General features: G+C 43.9%; 1 protein-coding gene across 2 annotated transcripts in view; it reads left to right on the forward strand.

Annotated features, from left to right (window-relative positions):
- Nucleotides 1-16,434, forward strand: part of LOC147028155 (kinesin heavy chain-like) — an 84,292-nt gene that overhangs the window by 22,487 nt on the left and 45,371 nt on the right. The window lies entirely within an intron of this gene.

Consider the following 16,434-nt stretch of genomic DNA (forward strand, 5'->3'; position numbering starts at 1 on the left):
ATGGTGTATGGAGCGATATGGACGTTGAATCGACTGTCATTCGGGATGCTAAGAGCAGCGGTGGCATTGTTGGCCCAACGAGAAAGGAGTCTGCACTACTTCAGTGGACAATCACACGACAAAGCTTGGGAGAATATGCATCTGCCATACGATCCAGAAGTGGGACCATCCACAAGGACGACATGGGTCATGAACAAATGCGCCCTGCAGCTCTGAACCGTGATGTACAGCGATTGATTTGTCATGTCGAAGACAATATGACACATCCGTTCCTGACCACTGATCATCCAGATGAACATCTTGTGAATGTATCAAGTGGTGTCATCGCTTCCAATGATATTCAGAAGTCCTTGTTGTCTGTCCACGACCTGGGGAAAAGACAGATGGAAGAGTACATCACGGAATCTCTTTGCACTGGGGGGCAGAGAAGCATGTTCCAGCCAATCCCAAAATCCAAACTCAAAACGTTTTCGATTTCCAAAAAGAAAACAAAAATCCTGATTTTGGGTCAGAAAGCATTGGTTGCAATCAACCCGGAAATGGTTTTCCGCCGTGCTTTGCTATTGACTCAAGTCCGCCCTGACCTGAACATGAAGCACGTCCTGAGCTATCCCATTACGTCTGTTCCGACATCTATCTTTCATGAAGATGGAGCTCCACGGAAGAACACCAAAGCAGAACTAGGGCATATTCTCGAGGGCTTAGTCGATGAAGAGCATGAAAACACTGCCAGTGATTACCAACATCGCAGCGTGTACATCAGGGATGTTATGGCTGCACTCCATATTCTGGGTGGAAATGGTGGTACGTTTGGTAACGGCACAGTGTTACCTAAACCAGTTGCTTCATTGCATCAAAACACACCACACCCTCATCGACGTCTTCGACCAATATGATGATGTCAATTCTGTGAAGACAGACGAAAGAACGAGATGCCTTGCTGTTGCTGGTGGATCCTGAAGCTTCCAAGTCATTGCTCGACGCCCAGTACCACAATGGACGAAATTAATGGCTCTATCATCAAACAAATCCATCTTGACACACTTCATCTGTAGTCACGTCACGCAACATGCACCAGCAGCAAAATAACTTTCAGATCACCAAGAAAAGCAGATCTATTTGGCTGGTGGCTTCTCTGATGGTTCGCTTACAGCATGCCTTTCATCTGCAGGAATGTATCATGACAGTCAACTTGCATCAATGCAGGAAGAGGCAGATTCTCGGATATTTCTTCATGTGAAGCATGCCGATGATGAGTTCAGACGTAACAATGTGCGTGGGTCCATTACAATCAAATCCGCAGACATTGATGTGCTTGTCTTAGCAGTCCACTACGTTCCACAGTTGTGGGACACTGCCGAAATATGGATAGAGAAAAGAACATCAGCAGGATGCAAGCTTATCCCGGTACATCAGATATGTTACAGCTTGCTTCCAGAAATGTGTACCCAGCTTCCTGCGTTTCATGCCCTGACAGGATGTGACTCTGTATCAGCATTCTTCGGCTATGGTAAAAAGAAAGCATGGAAAGCTATGAAGACACTGCATCTTCAAAACAATGCTCCACACCTCGAAGTCCTCGCCACTGACGATCTCCAGGAGGCAGTGGCTGCTTCAAGACATTTAGTCAGTGCCATGTATGATTCTCAAGGGAAATATATGGATGCACACACAAATTTGAATGATGTTCGGGAGAAACTCGCAGCGACCAAAGATGTCCCAGTGCATAAGTTGCCTTCGTCCGAACCAGCTTTTCTCGAACATGTGAAGAGATCCGTTCACCAAACCCGAGTATGGATGAATGCCCACCTGGCAAATCCAGAAATTCCCACACCAGAGGGTCGTGGATGGTACAGAGAAGGTGTGCTGCATCCCACATTGTTTGATGGACCCACATCAGCGGAGATGTTAGATGGTCTTGTGTGTTCATGCCATGGTAGTGAACCATGTACCAACAGCTGCAGCTGCTCACAAGACAGTTTGCCTTGCACTAACGAGTGCATGTGTACCACCATTGACAGGCAGTGTGGCAACGAACCGTCACATGGTGACCAAAATGACACGGACAGTGATGGTTGAACATATCGAGGACACTTGCTCAAAATATATGTTTTAGTTAATTTCTCATAGAACAATGTGTATTGGTGTAACGTATAGTTATCACATCACTTGTGCAAACTTCCGTCACTATATCGTATAATTTGCTAGTAGAAATTTATTTCAAAATATTCTCATTATATTGATATGGTAAACTGAACATATATAAAATAAAGAAAAAATATGACAATTGGCAGATGTTTGTTTCTGTAGTTAATGATTTTCGAAGTGAGCGGTCCGGAAATTACGTCTTTTTTTTTATAAAAAGCACTCAAATGTACATATGTTTATCTATAAGTATTCCATGAAGTAACTAGTAGTATTCCCCTGTTCATTCTGCACATTTCAATACCAATCATGTAAAAATAGGGCGCATTGCTTTGTAGTTATGGCTAATTCACTGATTTTCAGAAATGGTCAAAATTCTCTAATGGGGGTATCCTTCAGGTGTAAATATTTCATGGGCCGCACACGAAAAGATGAGGACAACAGGGCAAAATGAGTTACTGAGAACCCCATCTTTCATATGAGACCTCTTGTAGCTTTGTGTCAAGCCGGTTGATTAAGTACGAAAAAATCTGACCTATACCGCTGGCCTATATCCACCACCACTGATATTAATTCAGCCTGGGAATTCTCCCACAGAAAACTGCTCTCTCTTTTGCATAGATTCATCCCATCTCATCCGCAATTATCTTACCCGTCCTCCCACTCTTGATTCTCTGAATCCTGTAATGAGGCACTTGCTTTGAAACAACTTGCATTCTCCTCCTGTAAGGCAAATCCGACCGAAGGCAACCTCAGATCATTCTACAAAGCCCACAACAAGTGTGTGCCTACCCTCAGGAGAGACAGAAAACAAAATAAGTCCAATCTCAAGAATGAGCTTTCAAACTTGACTCCCTCCTCTAAAACCTGGTGGTTCCTTGTCTCTGGTGTGTGCTTCCCTTCCATCCTTTTCCTCACTTCAAATGGCACCACAGCCGACTCTTCTTGTGAGAAGGCTGAATGTCTCAATTCTGTGTTTGCTTAAAAATCTTGTGTCCCTAACCCCCTCCCATCTGTACTCATCCTTCCCAGCTGTACCCAATTGCTCCTGAATTCTGCCTTTTGCACCTGCAAAAGGGGAAAAGTTTCTGGTAACCCTGGACTGATTCTGAAACTGGACCAGACAGCATCAACTCACGTGTCCTAAAAACCTGCTTTGCTTCTCTGGTGCTTCCTCTCTCTGCTGTTTTCACCCTGTCATTTACCATAGGTCATCTTCCAACTGCTTGGAAATCAGCCAACATCACAGCATTCCATATAAAAGGTGTAAACACGAATCCCCTTAACTACAGTCCAATTAGCTCACTTCCAAAAATCAGCAACGTGATGGAATCCAGAATCACAATTGACATAAAATCATTCCTTTTCTCCAACAACTTCATCTCAGATCACAATTTGGATTCAGACCTAGTCACTCTACCTTGGACATGCTGCGTCTACTCTCCCAAAAATGGTGGAGGTCCTCAATATCAGACATGAGATCAGGGCTGTCTCTTTGGACATCTCTCGAGCTTTTGAGACGGTCTGGCATCCTGCCTTGCTCTCCAAACTGTCTGCCGATGGAATCCAAGGCCAACTCCACTCTGAATTTCTGCCTTCCTCTACTCTGGTAGCCAATGTGTGGCTCTCAACGGAACCCTTTCATCTCCTCTCCCTGTCAAGGCTGGAGTACCCAAAGGAAGTGTTCTAGGCCCCATATTATTCCTAATCTTCATCAATAGTCTCACTATTGATGTTTTCCTCACTTCAAATGAGGTTTTTAGAAGGACTCTCTAGAATATCTTTTATTTTTGGAGGACTCTCTAGAATATCCTCTTTATCTCTTTCCTGATGACTCCACACTCTGCCATGACATTTCTCATCCTTCTGATAGACAGGCAGCAGTCCCTTCCCTCTCCTCAGACCTTGAAAACAAATCACAAACTGGTCAAACACAATTTTGCTGACGTGTCCATATTGTCCACCCTTTGAGTTCTCCCTTACCCTTATCGTTACCTGCATCCCTTGTTTGTCCATCTATGTCTATCTTCTCTCTCTGCCCTGCTGTTATTTTCCCCCCTTTCTTCTGCTGTTCCCTTTGTTATGTTCTGTCCTGATTTATTCTGTGTCACCACCCTTCTATGAGCCTAGACCATGTTAAAAACAAAAAACAACAATGCCCTGACATTTGTGGAATTTTTCAGGAATGTATCCCCAGCGAATGTCAGGGTCCGACAGTATAAAGAACTTAATGAAGTTCATTGTGTCTGAAGCATTCTGGTGAAAACCCATACGTTGGACAGCTGGCTTGACTCCACCCGCACGTAACTAGGAAAATAAAATGTCCACTGTGTTGGTACTATGGAAAGCCTTCAGGTATCATATTTCATGTTTTACCGATGATATTGCCATTTTTTTTTTGGTTCGTGAAAATTATGTTCAAATACGCATATGCATAAAAAATAAAGAAATACAGACTTCTACAATGCCTTTTAGAAAATCTACGCCTCCTTTCAAAATTTTCACCTTATCGCCCGGAATTAAATTTCATTAAATTAGACTTTTTCCACCTTTATTTACACATCGTAACTCACAACTTCCAAGGAAAAAACAAATTCTACAAATTACAGAATATTAATTAAAAATACAGTACTACAATATCTTTGTTGGATAAGTGCCCACCCTTCTTATAATAGTGTTGCGAATTCGTGCCCGCCGGCGTGCGAACGGCCACGTAACTCGGATCGCGGCACGTCGCCCACCGGACGGACAATTCAGTCGTGACCCTCTCGGAACAACGCCGGGAGCTAGTCATGGGTGGGGGTTTAACCCCACCACGACCGTGCCAATTGCCCACCCACGCAGGATAGGGTTGCTTGCCAAATTCGATCTACCGAAGTACCTGCGCGGATGGTCAACCGGGCGATCGTACCACGCCACGGGTCGACTCCGGACACGAACCGCTTAAGCGGTCCGTTCCGTGCTACAGTGATAACCGAGCGGTGTTATCGTCGGCCTTGACAGTTCCGATTAATTACTGGGATGTTGCACCCACTACGAACCCCTTTCCGTGATGCAAGATGGAGGGTTAATAAAAGAGGAAAAGAGAAGCAGAGCGGGCACAGTTCAACAAGCAAGCATTTTATTCACACGCACACACAGACAAGCACGTAAGGCACGTATTTACAGCAATACACAATCAAAATGCACATATAGTAACCAGAACAATAAAAGCAACGATGCAGAGCTACAACCGAATACGCGTACACACGGCAACACTTGAACAGTTCTACTTTAGCCAGACTGGCGCCACCCACGGACATTCACACCAAAACCCCAAAGAAAAGAAAGAAAGAAAGTCGCGACTTCCCTTTTGTCTCTGGTGAGTCCCTCTCCCACGACCGTCAGCGTGGTTGCGCCTGGCCCCGGCCTCTCTCGCGGCCGGCGAACCCTCTCCGGCACTCCCCGTCCGGACGCACAGGTCCACCTCGCAACGGGCGCTGCCGCGTCTCCCGTCCGTGCCTTTGTGACGGGCCCGCTCGCCAAGGCGCGGGCGCAGGACCTCTCCCTGATGACCAACCAACCGAACCACCAGACAAAATGAAGAGGAAGAAGAAGCGCGAGAGGGAGCCTTTTAGGAAACCTTTTTGGGAGCCTCTCAGGGAGCTTTTTCAGGGAGCTTTTTTGCGCCCGCCCATGTCCGTCTTTTATCGCGCGGGACTCCGCCCTTCCGCCCCGCCCTGTTTTCGGCCCCGCCTCCCTTCGAGCTTCTTGGAGAAGCTTCTCGAAAGGGGCATGCCCTCACGCTTTCCCTCCACCCCGCTCTGTCCCGGGGCCGAGGGAGTCAGTTTTTTGGCTCGGAGCCAGGGAATTATTCCCCCAAAAAGAGGCCCCACCTTCACATGATCTCTGACCTTTGACCTGCATCGCTCTTCCGCCACTCCAAAGCGCGAGGAAGTCAGACGGGAAAAACAGGCGGGAAAAGCCCACCGAGCGTCCTTGTTGGTTTTTGTTTGTCCCTCCGCGGAGATCGTAACCGCACGGAGCCTGTTGAATGGCGAGTGGCGAAGATGTGGTAGCGTAGATGGTGGAGATGGCGTGGTTGCAGTGTGATTGGCGCTGTGATGGGGATGGCGTGGTTGTTGAAATGTTGTGTGTTTGAAATAAAAGATAGAAAAAGAAAAACGACTGACTCAAAGCGTCGCAGCCCGGATGAATCGCATAAATTCCCTCGAGACAACGGGTTAGGGCTAACTACACATGCACCTATCAAGATATCTCACCTACGGGCCCTTTATGGTGTAATGCGAATTTCCACAGCCGTAACAATAGCAATTGTAAATTAGCTCAGGTATAATCAATCGCCTTCAAAATCACCCACCACGTTAATTGGCCTCCACCTGTGTTAAATTGTAGTGATTCTGATTATTTCATAATAAATTCAGCTCTTCCTGTTGGTTTCCTCTGCTGGGTAGTGCATTTCACAGCATAGACTCAACCATGAGCACCAAGGAGCTTTCAAAAGACATCTGGGATAAAGTTGTGAAAAGGCACAGTTCAGGGGATGGGTATAAAAATATTTCAAAGGCCTTGAATATCCTTTGGAGCACATTCAAGACAGTCGTTAAGAAGTAGAAGGCTATGGTACCACCAAGATCCTGCCTCGATCAGGCCGTCCCTCTAAGCTGGATGACTGAGCAAGGATGAGACTGATCAGAGAGGCCACCAATCGGCCAATGGCCACTTTGAAAGAGGTACAGGCTTTTATTGCAAAGACTGAGTCACTGTGTGCATGGGACAACAATATTTCAAGCACTCCAAGTCTAGCCTGTATGGTAGAGTGGCAAGAAGGAAGCCATTACTCAAAGAAAAACCCACCTTGAGTCCCGTTTGAGGTGTGCAAAAAAAACCATTCCGGAGATTCTGAAGTGGCAAAAAGTTTTGTGTTCTGACGAAATCAGGATGGAATTTTTTGGCCTAAATGCAAAACGTTATGTTTGAGGCAAACCCAACACAGCACATCACCCAATGAACACCATCCCTACTGTGAAGCATGGTTGTGGCAGCCTCATGTTATGGAGATGTTTCTCATCAGTATGGACTGGGGCACTTGTCAGGACAGAAGGGAAAATGCGTGGAGCAAAATACAGAAAAATCCGAGAGAAAAACCTGCTGCCCTCTGCTAGTAAGCTGAAATTTGGACGGGGTTTAAAGCCTGTATCTCACTGGGCTGCGACAGCTCGTGACGAGTTGGAGACACAAAATTGCGATAAAATAGCGATAATTTTCACTTGGAGTCACACTAAATTTATTTTTGCGTATGTCTCACGAATATCTCGCATTTGCGTATGTCTCGCGTCATTGAGAACAAATTGCGATATCATTACGAAACTCTCAGGGGTCCCAGGACAGATTATCATTTTTTTTTCTCCAATCGGTCACAATTTAGTTTCATAGGTCGCCAATCCCTCACAAAGTTGTCTCACATTTGTCGCACCTTCTGACTCACGGAAACTAAATTGAGAAGGGTTCGAGACAACCGCAACGACTCTGCGACTGTTTTGAGAGAAAATGTTGCACGAATTTTTTGAACATGTTCAAAATTCAAGCAACACCAGAGCGACGTCCTGCGACTCGCGCGAGGAAATTGAGAACCACCGCGACCGTTTCGAGGCATTTTGGAGAATCCCGTTCACATTTTGTCGCGAGCTGTCGCAGCCCAGTGAGATACAGGCTTAACCTTTCATCATGACGACCTAAAGCACACACCCAAAGCTACACTGGAGTGGCTAAGGGACAAGAAGTTAAATAAATGTCCTTGAGTGCCCCAGTCAGAGCCCCAACCTAAATCCAATCGAAAATCTGTGGCATGACTTGAAGATTACTGACTATCAACGCTCCCCATGCAACTCGACTGAGCTTGTATAGTTTTGAACAGAAGAATGGCCAAATATTGCCCAATCAAGGTGTGCAAAGTTGGTGGAGACCTATCTCAACACTCACAGCTGTAATTGCTGTCAAAGATGCTTCCACCAAGTGGTAACTCAGAGGGGTTTAGACTTATCCAACCAAGATATTCTAGTTTTGTATTTTTGTTTGATTTTCTGAAATTTGTAGAATTTGTTTTTCACTTGGAAGTTGTGAGTTACGATGTGTAAATAAAGGTGGGAAAAGTCTGATTTAATGGAATTTAATTCCAGGATATAATGCAACAAAAGGTGAAAATTTTCAAAGGGGGTGTAGACTTTCTATAGGCACGGGACATATGTGAAACGTACCATGGTAGATGGTGATGGCGGAGGGGGGAGGTTGTGTGTGTGGAGGGAGGGGGGGCACGTAACGAGACTTTGTGACCACCCTTTCAGGTGCAGTACCTTTTTTTTTTTCTTTTCCTTTTTTAGGTCATCTCTTCGCGCATGACCTAATAATATGGGTGTCGATGTCCTTCGATCCGTCCGTTCACAATGAAGTTGAAGCGGGAGATCTGGTAATTAGTGATCCTGATAGAGGTCGATGAGACGTACACGATGGTATGACTTTCAAGGTCACCGAAGGTCAAGGTCACGAGGCCTTTGAAGTTGCGAAAATGATGATTTTCAAATTCTATCTCCTCCGCCATTTCTCAAGCGATCTTGAATTTGATTGTAGCATATGAATCTATGGGACAATATCTAAATTTGGTCGGGCCAGATTTTCGATATTCACTTTCGTTTTCATGTCACGTGACTTCAAAGTTGGAAAAAAATGCGAAAATGACGATTTTCAAAATCTATCTCCTACATTTCTCAAGCGATCTTGAATTTGATTGTGGAATATGAATGTATGGGACAATATCTAAATTTGGTCAGGACGGATTTTCGAATTTCGCTTTCGTTTTCGCGTCACGTGACTTCAAAGTTTGCAAAAACTGCCCTACCTTCAGGAGGCTATATATTCTCTACTGGGCATGGTAAAAGTTAGTGAATGGTGTCATTGCTTAGCAGCTGACCTTCTTTCATGTCCATTCGAAAGAATACCAATATCTTCGAATACGTACACGTCACGTGACTTTGAATTTTGCGAAAACTGCTTCATGTAGTTGCAAAATGACGATTTTCAAAATCTATCTCCTCCTACATTTCTTAAGTTATCTTGAATTTGATTGTGGCATATGAATCTATGGGACAATATCTAGATTTGGTCAGGCCGGATTTTCGATATTCGCTTTCGTTTTTGCGTCACGTGACTTCAAAGTTGGCCAAAAATCCCTCCTGACCCGAGAACACTACACCCTAGTAACAGGAACTCATGCTTGTAAAGGTCGTTCTCGTGCTTGGTATTCGTTAACTCTCGGTTTGTGACTCCTATTATTTCTCAGAGAGATGACCGTCACTCCCGCACAGGTGTATTTTAATTTTTTTTCTACCTGCAAAGTGATTTTGCGATCTCTCAGTTTCAGGTCTCATGGTTACATAACAGTTGCAATTCCACGGGGTTTCAGAAAATCTCACAGGATTTTGAGTTGGACAGGTGACCGTGACGGGCCATTTTTAAAGCGCTCGAAAGCACCTAAGTCTTTGTAGCGACGTGAAAGGTAATAGTAAATGATCCCCGACTCCATTCCTTAGTGGGTGGAGGGAAGTGTTTTCGGCCCCCACAAAAAAATACACCGGGCAAGGCCGGGTACCCCGACTAGTATTTTTTATAAAAATATACCTCTTCCTGATGCGGTTGAAGCTGGTGTTACCTCTTCTTCTTCCTTGTCCTCCTCCTTCAATGAATGTCGCCATTTTTATAGATGGTACGCACCACAGTCAGACGCAAAATTAATAACCTGGCGACATCAACTGCCACATTCACCAGCATCCATTCAACTAATAACATCAAATTTAACCACTCTACCATACAGTACATGTATTTATGCATGATGCAAAGTACTGTAGTTCTTTCAGCGATTATTATTATTATTATTATTATTATTATTATTATTATTTTTTTTTTTTGATCTGATTTGGTACTTTAGTGATGTAATCTGTTGCTTTATCAGTGTGGAAAGCTCTGAAAACACCCGAGAAGAAAGGGTATGGATTTTAAAACGATGTCAGTGTGAGTAGAGGCAAATCGGGAGATATGGCTATTCGGAGGCAAGGTAATTTTACTTGGTGGTGACTTCAGCCAAGTCCTGCTCGTAGTAAAGCGTGGTACATGGCTGCAAAAAATGGATGCATGCATTAAACCTTCTGCTCTACGGCTGCACTTCCACATTGATGAGCTACGCAAAAATATGCAAGAATGGTGCGGCGGCATTAAGGGGCACGACAATAAATCTGCCAAATGGTTCCTACAACTTGGGCGTGTACCACACCATAAGCAGCTTGCTATTGCTTGCAAATCAGCTTGCTTGATTCAAAGCGCTTAAGGAAGCACTCCAATGGAACAGAGGGCTCTGCACCACTTAACAACATTGTGGTCTCCATGTAAACAATACTATTGCACTCAAGCAAATGCTGTCTGGGCTGTTGTTTTCAGTTGTACTCGATCATCTTGTGACAACTTCTCCAAACAAATTTATTTTGTTTGCAGCGAGAGAGAGAGAGAGACAGAGAGAGACAGAGAGAGACAGAGAGAGACAGAGAGAGACAGAGAGAGAGAGAGAGAGAGAGAGAGAGAGAGACAGAGAGAGAGAGAGAGAGAGAGAGAGAGAGAGAGAGAGAGAGAGAGAGAGACAGAGAGAGACAGAGAGAGACAGAGAGAGACAGAGAGAGACAGAGAGAGACAGAGAGAGACAGAGAGAGACAGAGAGAGACAGAGAGAGACAGAATGAGAATGAGGATCCCCCTGCCATGTTTATCTATAGACCTGCTGCTGTGCATTTTGGGTAGAGGTTTTGCATGTTTGTAGATCTTGAAGAATTAGGATGAAAATTAGAGTATGAAATGCACTTTTCAATAATATTATGAGTATAATAGTGGTATGCATTTGAGCATTTCATTGGTTGTAGTATCCTTTTGAAACTGACTGCAGTGGCCACTTTTGATAAGATAACGCAACACCGCTTTTAATCGCTTGCTCCACTTGTCGAGGGGATAGGCGAGCAGCTTGCAAAGCGGTTGATGCGGAATGACTGGCTTGAAAATAGATATCCCTATGTAATGGTGATATAATAAATGTCGATAATGTTGATTTTCCACCTGAAATGTGCATGACCTTGGATCTTTCTGCCCTCATTCATTGGACATTCCACAACGTTGCTAACAATTGGAGCAATTCATATTGGATGGCAGAGTGAGCAATTCTGGCACCACACAATGCAATGACCAATGAGATCAACAACGAAGTTGCCACACGGTTTCCAGGTGAAGAGTGGTGTTGTTCGAGTGCCGAAAATGTTTTATTGATCTGAGTCAAGTACCTCGATTCACTCAATAGTTCAGGCCTACCTTCCTTCTCACATGCTCTGCTTGAAGCCCGGAATGCTCAATATACTGTCATGAAATTTGGTGCCAAATGATGGTCTTTGTATTGGCACATGACGTTTGGTTCAAAAAGTAATCAATGCCTGCCTAATGAAAGCAAAAATTGCAGGCACAAATAAGACTGTGCTGATCCCACATATTGCACTAAAGCTCACTGGTGACACCTTTCCATTTGATTGACAGCATCAACAGTTTCCAGTTAGCTAAGCCTTTCAGTATGATCATCAACAATTCGGCTCATGGCCAAACACGAAAGCCTGAGGGAGTGTACTTGTGTGAGCTCGTATTTACACGTGGTCAGCTCTATGTCACAGCATCCTTCATCTGCCATCCGCGCAACATTTATTTTGCAGATGAATGCACAAATAAAACAAAAAGGTGGTTTACAAAGAAATTTTTTAAATTATTTCACATTGACGCAGATCCCCTTCATGCCCATGCCAATATTTTCCCGACATAAAAAAGGCTGCAATGAATGGTGTCGTCATAATTTTACCACCCTTTCATACCCTTCCAAGAAATGCTGCAATGAGCCGATTGTAATACATGGCTGATGGCATACGCATAAAGAGATAACATAACTTTGCAAGCAACGCCGAGTTCTCAAGGCTGAATGGTGTGCAAATACAGAAGGGTCGCCCATCATTATCAACAAACAACCACTGCAGGAAACAATTGCAGGATCACACAAAACGGTGCTAATTACCACCATTGCAATGCAGCCCACTGAGGAGTCCTTTCCATTTGTTTGACAACCACATCAGTTCCCAGTACAGCTTGCATTTGTCATGACAATAAATAAGGCTGAAGATCAAACTTTGCAAAGAATTGGAGTGTGCCTGCGTGATCCAGTTTTCACACATGGCCAACTATATGTTGTTGCTCCCTGTGGAACCCTATTAAATGTCACCAGCACAATACAGACGTATATGACGTGTGCAACAACAAAGACATCGGCGGCAATATTCAACAAAACCAAAAACCTTGTATATAGAGAAGTGCTTTGAATTTTTTTGTTGTCATAAATTGTTTTTTTTGCCAGAAAAATCTTTAAACTTATTTTTTTGCAGGCGAGTGAAGTATTATCCCCATGCTTTGTGGGGAGAAAAACATGGGGATATTGTAATCAGCTCCGTCTCTCTCTCTCTGTCTGTCTGTCTGTCTGTCTGTCTGTCATGCTATCTCCTAAACGGTATGGCAGAAATTCACCAAACTAGTTATGATCACCGCATGCCACAAAGGTGCAAGAGCAGTGTCATTTTGGCCCCACCCCCTGGGGTGAGGTCAAAAGGTCACATACCATAAAAATGCAATTACGGCACTTTTTTTAATATGAAACTTTGTACATGCAATCAACATTGTAGGGCGCATGAAATATGTAACCATTTTTTTGGATATGATCCCCAGTTCATGCCACCAGGGCTTGAGGACTTGGGATCATAGGGGTCAAAACAGAAGAAAAAAAAAAAACCTCAAAATTTGATATTGGGTCATTCCTGGTGGAACTTTTTGCCATCTTTCAACTTTGCTTTAGATGAGAAGTATGGGAATTTACGATGGCGTGCCATCGACTTCGCTCTAGTTATTTTATTTATATTATTATTATTATTATTATTATTATTATTATTATTATTGTGAAGCAGCTATTTTTAGTCAACTGGTTGCACAAGTCATCTCTCAATGAATATTGAGGGGTGTTTGTAATACTCGCTACACTTGTTAAGGCAATCAACCCCATACCAGCAAGTGTTGAAAGAAACCAGTCTTATCCCTCGACCAGACAGCCAGCTCGAGTGTATCTCATAACGTACTTTATAAATGCTGGCTTATCATGTACTAGGACAAGAATATAAGGATGCATCACAGCAAAAGTGAAGGGAGCATAACAAGATCTGTTATGAAAGAAAGCATGAGTTGGCATAGGGCATCAGATTTGAAATCCTGGAGGTAAGAGCTCAAGACAAAAGATTCAAGACAGTTCTAGATGTGAGAGAAGATGGGGATGAATAAATGGAGATGACCATGAAGCATCGACTTGGGTGGGAGGTGGAGAGGTAGAGATGGATGTGGGTGGAGGGACAAGAAACTGGTTTTGGGTAGAACATGTGACCGGGAGGGGCAGAAAATATACATTTAGAGCATGTTTGACCACAAACTTCCCCATTGTTCACTTGTTGCTTGCTTTTTCTCATTTCCATGGTTGGATTTCTGTGTGCTTTGATATTACTTTCAATGACACTTCTCCAGTGCAAGGTACTACTGCATATTGCTTGGTTGGTTGTCAGTGTTTTTGTCCACACGATAATTAAATAATTTGTAAAATTTCTCTCTTTCTCACCCATGACAATTTCACCTGTCACCACACCAACAGGCTCGGTGTTAGCTTGACAACAACCAGTCATGGCATTCCATCAAAGGCCTTCTGCAACTCCTCTTTGGATTTGACCCATTCTGTGGACTCCCCAACCCAGATTTCAACTACTGGTACATCTTCCCTCCAGGATGACTAACTTTCCATCCAATCTCTCATTCCTCTTCTGCCCGTAATGGCTCTTCTGATCACTTTTTGCCAAGGCCCATATCTCGCCAGCTATTGTAAGGGAGCCACCTCAATCACACAAAATATGGCTTTTCACACAGGCAAACTGGCAGGGACTTCAGTCTCCCCTCTCTGAAAAGGATTGGACCACCATCTCCACAGCACCTGATATTGATTCTATATTGAAATACCTTCACAAAAGTCTGCTTTCTCTCATGTACAGGTTTATCACGTCCCATCTGTGACTTTCCTGTATTATCTTTCCGACTTTCCGATCCTTAGTACACTGACGGGAGGTGGGGAGGATGTTGCAGTCAAGCAGCTTGCTTTCTCAGCTTGGAAAGCGAATCCTACTGAGGGTAACTTGTGTTCATCCTGTAAGACTCACAACAAGTGTTTGTCCGTCCTGAGGCAAGCCATGAAACAACATATCTCAGGGCTGAACCCCCCACCAACCAGTCTTCTTTTTCCAAGACATGGTGGTGCTTTGTCAAGTCTGTCTCTGGTGTTTGCTCCCCCTCCATCCCATCTCTCACCTCAAAAGACTGTACTGCAGACTCTACCTAAGATAAAGCAGAATATAGTTTGTCTTTGCCGCCCAATCTTGTGTACCTAACCATTCCCATTCTGTTGTGTACCCACTGTTTACTGGTCTCTATATCATTCTCACCGGAGAAGGTAGAGGAAGTTCTGTCCGGCCTTGACCTTGCTTCATTGACAAGCCCAGATGGCATCAGTGCCCATGTTCTCAAGTCCTACTCTGGTGTTCTTGCTCCCCTTATATCTGCCTGATTAAGTCTGTCCTCCTTTGGCCACCACCCCTCTGCATGGAAATTGTCAAATCACAAGAAGGGTGCAAAAACAGACCCTACCAAGTAAAGGCTCATGGGTTTGCTTCCAATTTCAAGCAAAGTCATGGAATCCATCATTGATTATGATGTCGTCTTCCCTGTTTTCACAGTCTAATCACTGACAATCAGTTTGGATTCCATCCAAGCCTCTCGAGTGGACATGATTCTTTCTGCTCCTCTTTCAGCAATGGTTGGAGACCCTCAATCTAAAACAATAGATTAGGACCGTCTTCCTGGACATATCTTGGGCATTCAACACAGTCTGGCATCCTGCTTTGCTTGTCAAGCTCTCTGCATGTGGCATAGAAGGCCTTGATTTCTGGATTTCTGAGTTCCTCCACTCTCACAATCAATGTGTTGTCATCAATGAACCCTCTCCTACCCTCTGCTGATGGAGTCTGGAGTTCCCCACAGCAATGTTTTGTGCCCATTCTTGTTCATCATCTACATTGATGACCTTTCAGATGCTCTGGAAAACATCTCTTCCTTTCTGCAGACAACTACACATTGTGTCGTATAGTAAGTACCCCCATCCCTTTGCTATGCAGATTGCAGCTGCGTCTCTTTTTGCTGACCTGGAAATGAATTGATTCTCGGCTGATAAATGGAACATCACATCAGTCCTGAAAAAATCTCTCAGCCGTACCATATCGCTCCGGAATGAACATCAACCAAACCCACGTATCTATTTATGTCATCATCCACCAGAAGAGGTTCAGTCTCCTGAACTTGAAGGCCTTACCATCAGCCATGACCTTCGCTGGGCCAAACACATCGCAAAGTTGGCCTCCAAAGCTTGCTGCAGACTGGGCATCCTCTGTCGATCCAAGCCTTTCTTCGGAAAATCGGAGCTGATCCATGGTACGAGATGTCTTTGTTTTAAGTACTGAGGAAGAGAGCAAATAGTTTGAGAAGCTTGAAATTTCCCAACGTCTAAGTAAATAATTAGACGATACATTTTGTAATTACCAAACCTTTTGCTTAAGTTACAAGTGGGCTGATATCTTTTGGGATGACTCTCATACTGTATATTTCCACATTGATAAGTTCAATGAAGGTGAAATTTGATGAAGTTTAAAACTCAATAACAAATTAAATTTTGTATAGTTGTTGAGTGGTTTAATGATGGTTTCCAGGTTTGAGAATAGAGAAGTCCGAATTTTTCCCACCACTTGAGCTAACCATCACTCTGAGGCTGTCAGGACATTTAAACATCCATTTGTGGCATGTGCTGTCTGGCTGGTACATGAACTCGTTGATTGCCATCTAGTTTTTGAACAAAAAGAAGTGGTGCTGTGAGTGGAAAGTGTGGGTGAAGGAGGGAGAGACAGAATTTGAGAAACTTGGTTGACCGAAAAGGTCGACATTGGCCATTAGGCCAATTTGAGCCAAATTTTCTAACATCCTCAAATTTCATCCGATTGACTTGAAATTTGAACAGGATTTGCATCTCAGGTCAGTGAAT

Source organism: Eptatretus burgeri, chromosome 4 (genome assembly GCF_056783735.1).
Source record: "Eptatretus burgeri isolate ZD-2024b chromosome 4, Ebu_testis_v1, whole genome shotgun sequence".
NCBI lineage: Eukaryota > Metazoa > Chordata > Myxini > Myxiniformes > Myxinidae > Eptatretus > Eptatretus burgeri.